This window comes from Hevea brasiliensis, chromosome 11 (genome assembly GCF_030052815.1).
Source record: "Hevea brasiliensis isolate MT/VB/25A 57/8 chromosome 11, ASM3005281v1, whole genome shotgun sequence".
NCBI classification, from domain to species: Eukaryota; Viridiplantae; Streptophyta; class Magnoliopsida; order Malpighiales; family Euphorbiaceae; genus Hevea; species Hevea brasiliensis.
This window is the reverse complement of record NC_079503.1, coordinates 68,546,278-68,552,017: the sequence shown is the minus strand read 5'-3', so window position 1 is coordinate 68,552,017 and position 5,740 is coordinate 68,546,278. Positions and strand designations below refer to the sequence as shown.

At 34.0% G+C, this 5,740-nt stretch overlaps 1 non-coding gene across 1 annotated transcript; it reads right to left on the bottom strand.

Moving 5' to 3' along the window:
- Positions 1-4,583: 4,583 nt before the first annotated feature.
- On the bottom strand, positions 4,584-4,690 carry LOC131170968 (small nucleolar RNA R71). Its single transcript, XR_009141728.1, has one exon. It is a non-coding gene; the product is annotated as a small nucleolar RNA R71 (small nucleolar RNA).
- Positions 4,691-5,740: the final 1,050 nt, after the last annotated feature.

Genomic DNA, 5,740 nt, shown 5'->3' with positions numbered 1-5,740 from the left:
GACCTAGTAAGATTGGGTTGGATAGGTTGGCATACCAATAGGGTTCGGATAGCAGTACTGCATATGGCATCACGCCATTCTGTGATTTATGGCTTAAGTGGCCATTCAGTGATTTTATGGCTTTTAGCTATTCTGATATTATTGTGATACTTGGCTTTGTGCCTAATATTTATTACAGCTCATTAGCTATTATGTTGCACACCGGAAGACACCTTGTGACCGATGGTGTGATGGCCCGAGGTACTTGGTACCCAGTGCCAGTTTTACCCATTTATCTAGTCCAATCATCCAGTATAGGTTACTTGGGCAACCAAAAATGGAAGTTGATAAATTTAATTAAATAATTGATATAAACAGTAACAAATTAATAATACTACAAATAAGTACCATAAATTGTTCATATGGAAAACCTACATACACTCTGCATGCTTGTTTCATTTTAGCTCTTTTTATTTTATTATTGGCACCACTAAGCAGTATTGCTTAGCGCATGCTTTTGCCACGCGTAGGTTCTAGAGAGACTGATAGAGAGCCCAGCAGACCACAGACTGGGTGAGGCTACAGATCTGCATAGAGTCAGAGTCACCTCTCAGGCTACAGTGCATTGGTAGGACACTAGGTTCCATTTTGTATTTTGTAATTTTTGTAAACTTTGTAATTAAACTTTTATTTTATTATGTATATTTAAAACTTTTGTAATGTAATTTTGTATTAATGTGATTATTTGTAAATTTGTGTTTATATATAAATTTGAGTATTTATTCAAAATCTGAGTATAATTTTGATATGAAATGAATGAATGACAAATTGAGGAATTATTGAGAATTTGATGAGAAATTTATTGAGAAATGATGATTATTTGGAGTTGTGGGTTGAGAAAATTATTGGAAGTGTTTTCTATAGGTTCCGAAAAACTGTTTTCTCCATTTTTAGCCGGCACTTTGTTGGATTTTCTGTAAAATTTTCAGAACCTTAAATTAATTCAAAATTTCTATAAATAAATTAAATGACATAAATTTCACTTTGTGATAAATCAATAAATAAATAAATAAATTAAGAAAAGAGTAAATTGTAATAAAATAAGATATGGTGCTCCAGCACATTGTGTGGCATATCCTGCTCGACTATACTGTAGACGAGTAAGAGTTGTCACAAGCACTTTTAATTTATGTTATGGATGCATACTAAGTTTATTTAATGGATTTAAGCCTTGTTCTTTGATTGAATATTCTGTGTTCTTAATGCATGCTATGTGTTGATACCCACCTAGTCATGATATAAGATACTAGTTGAAGAATTGAAAGGTGAAGATTAGTATTGGAAATTAGGATTTTGAACTTAGCAAATCTAACCTAGAGATAGGCTAACATCCTTTGTGAAACTTCACAATTAATCAAAGAACTTAAAGGATTTTATTAAAACTGATCGCCATAAAAGTAGGGTTTAAGTTACTTAAAATACACCTTAGGTGCCTTGAGAGAGGACCTAGAACATCTTAGGATTAATTTCCATCAAAGTAACAATCATCAGTCTGTTGAATAAGTAAGGTTAAATCCATAATAAAGTTAAAGTGTGAAATCTTAATTCTGAAATTGTTCAGTTGATAGATTTTTTTAGATTTAATTCATCGCTTTATTTCCTTTGATTCCCAGTATTTTTAGCAGTAGTTTAGAATTAATCTCTCACAACTTCGATAGTTTAAACAGTCAAAATTGCTATCTAGTCTAATACTTACGCCTATAAATTCCTCGTGGAAACGATACTCTATTAACTATTTTATTACCTGTTCGCGATCCATGCACTTGCGAGATTGTAAACTAATAAACAAGTTTTTGACGCCGTTGTTGGGGAATTTTAGTAATATTAAGTGATAAGTAATTTAGCTGATTTAGACATTTCTTTTTGTTATTTTAGACCATTTAATTTGGTTTTACTTTTTGTTTCTTTTTCAAGTTCTCTGTTCAGTTTATGACCTGAACAAAGCCTGAAGAAAATATGTTGGAATTAGATCCTGAAATAGATAAGACTCTAAGAGCCATCAAGCGAGGAAGGAGACATCAAGAACTAGAACCTACAATTTTTGAGACTCCAGTCATGGCCAACAATAATAACAGGCCAAGACTCTTGAGGGACTATAGAGCCCTGGCTATCAAGGATTCCAATCCAGTGCTACTAGGCATTGAGTAGAGGCCAATAATTTCAAACTCAAATCGGCATGGCTCAAGATGATTCAGCAAACTCAATTTGGAGGCTTACCCTGAAGGAGTGGAAGCATGGTAATTGGTGAATTGGAGCATTGATTTTCAAAATTTTTCTTCTAGGATTTCATGCATCATGCCACATCTCTTATGTGCCTAATTAATTTCAATACTCAATTGCATATTAAAACACTTTTAATATGTATTAGGATCTTCATTTGCCATTTAAGATTGTGAATTAACAAATTAATTCAATTAAACCCTAATTTGAAAGAGGAATTTGGGCACTAACCTCTTTGATGCAATATGGATGCAATTGACACCTTTAGGAAGCTCCTAGGACCCCAAGTGTTATCCCTCTAGCTTGTCCACACCAAGATCACTAATAGCAGCCCCCAATTTTGCTTCTCAAGCCTTTGCCAACCAATTATAATTTAGGGTTTTGCTTTTAGAGAGGTTATATGTGTGTATAGGACACTAGAAATAATTTCTAGTAATTTTAATTCAAAGGGAATGGATGATTTCTCTTTGAATTGTTAAAGAAAGCAAGAAGAGGGAAAGGGAGAGTGGCTGCCGCACCTTTTAGAGAATGAAGAATAATGAATTAATTCTTCTTTCTTTCCCTTTTATAATTAGGTTAAAAATCACTTACATCCTTTGCCACATGTCACCACCAGATTGCATCTTATTTTTAATTGACTTAATCTCATTAAGCCAAGTGTCAACTCTAGACTTAATCTTGACTTTGATCATCTTGCATGATAGGAAGACAAATGGAAAGCTTATATGGCACCATGTGTTACTATCTCATGGTGCCACATGTCATCATGTGAAATGACCAAATTACCCTTATGTTTAATTTTGAGTTCTCAACCCAAAATCATTATTTCTCCTCTTCTAATTAATTTATATCAAAAATAAATAAATTAATTAATCTACATTAATTAATTTCTCACAATTAAATTCATATTTAAACACTTTAAATACAAATTTAATTTATACTATACATCCAATAACCTAGATTTGGTTTCAAGCCATGCTAGGGACTTTGCAATTTCATTGCAAACCAAACCTATTTAATTAATCAATTAAACTCTTTAATTAATCAATTAAATCACACTTAACTTGGAGATTAACTTGTGTATGTGTGTGACTCACTAGGCTCATCACTAATTGGCAATGAGAAATGATATTAACTGTTAATATCATTAGAACTCTTTCTTACCATAAATGATTTCTCTAAATCCTTTCAGGCATCTCATAGACCATGGTTGACACCTAGCATAGTATGCCATGGCCACCCAATCAGTAATAAGGAATACCTTAAATGAAATGCACTAGAATCTCTCCGTTACAAAATCCCAATTCGAGCTGGACTCATGGTTAATGTCAAAACCCATTTTCTATGAACATTATGTTCTCTTTTAATTCCAGTTCTTGATTAATTAGATTTTCTTATCAGAAACTCTTTTCTGACTAAATCTGTCTATCCTAGCCAGGAACTTGAAACATTAAGAACAATTAAATGAACATAAGATTTTATCCCTATTTACTTAGGGTAACGGATTCCATCTTGATCAACACCTATCTCCAGCTATAACTAGTAGGAGCCAACACATGCCCATATACCCATACACAGTACAAGTATGAAAGCAGTATTAAACTCAAACCACCTATATACAAGATAACTGTGTTATCTCAGGTCTAAAGATTATATGCACTGATATGATATATGACAATGCATTAACAAGAGTAAACTCCATGTGCTTGTCATAAGCGTCACTAGTTCGGCCTTCTTATCATGTATAAGTGCCTATCATATTTATTATGTGACATTATGTGGCATGAGACTCACCACTCCATCTCATTTATATCTCATATAAAAACCTTGGGAACAAACATGATTACAATCTTTCTGGATAAGTCATGTCCTTTATGAAGTATCCTTGATTGTGAACCAATTTATGATACTTTATGCTAGAAATACTGTCACTCGTATTCTTAACAACTTAAGAATAGAATTTCTAACAAAATATCAATGGACCTTTTCTATTACACATAAATATATTATGTAAACAGAAAAGTGAAATTGCCTTTTATTAATAAAATATGTACTAGATACATATGAAATGATATGCTCTAGGGCATACTACTAACATACCCGTAGAAGATCCACATTATTACTTACAGTACTTTCTTATCTTATGTGACACCTTTAAAGTGAATGGGGTCTTTGATGAAGTTATTAGGCTCAGAGTATTCCTATTCTCTCTCCGAAATAAGGCAAGAAAGTGGCTGCTTTTTCAACCACCTGGAACGTTCACCACCTGGGAAGATTTTTCACAAGCCTTCTTAGCAAGGTATTTCCCATTTATAAAGAATGTAAAATTGAGAGTAAAACTAAATACTTTTAGACAAAGGAAAAGAGAATCACTCTATAATGCATGGGAGAGGTGCAAAGACCTACAAATGGAATGTCCACACCATGACATAGAAGACTGGCTCTTAGTTCAGAACTTCTATAACGGACTGCTACCATATACAAAAAGTATAGTTGAATTAGCAGCAAGAGGAGACCTCATAGAGAAAACAGTAACTGAAGTTATGAAACTTCTGAAAAGGGTTGCATATCACAATTTTGAGTGGTTAAATGAGAGGGGAGATATAAGAAGGACAACAGGGATCTTAAAAATGGATGCCTTAAGCATGATTAATGCTCAGCTTAGCCAATTCACAAAGAGACTTGACAAGATACGCGCCAATGTGGTAGGGTCAAGTAACCAACACTGTGAAACCTATGGAAGAGGACACATGACTTCAGAATGTAGTAATTACAGCGAACCTTCCATAGAACAGATGAACTATGTGAACAATGGAGGAAACTTTAACCAAAGGTAGATTAATAATCCATACTCAAACACTTATAACCTTGGATGGAGGAACCACCCCAATTTCGCATGGTTTAATTTATAGAATCAACAGAACCAACCTATAAACAAGCAGCAGGGATATAGACCACCACCACCCCCTGGTTTCAAAAATAAAAGGACAGAACTTAGTACTGTTGCCACCACCTTCTCAATCTCAATAGCCAGAATCTAAGTTAACCATGGAATCCATGATGGAAAGCTTCTTGATAGCACAACAATAATAGAATGAGATGATAAAACAATTAGCCTCTAAAATGGACCAGTTGGCTACCCATAATAAGATGCTTAAAAATCAAATTGCGCAGTAAACCAGTTCTTCAAGCAAAGCAATGGGTAAACTGTCAAGCCAATTAGAGATGAAACCTAAAGAACATTACAAGGTAGTTGCTTTGAGGAGTGGCAGAATCTTGCAAGATCAAACTCCAAGCGAAAAATAAAAACCAATAGAGGAAACTTCTAGAAGCTCTAATAACCAAACAGAAGAGGAAGAGAAGGAAACTGAAAAGGATAAGGAAGGGGAGGAGAGAAAGAAAAAGAAACTACCTGAACCATGCCAGCCCCCTTTACCTTTTCCTCAAAGGTTCTAGAGAGCTAAGTTGGACAAGCATTTTG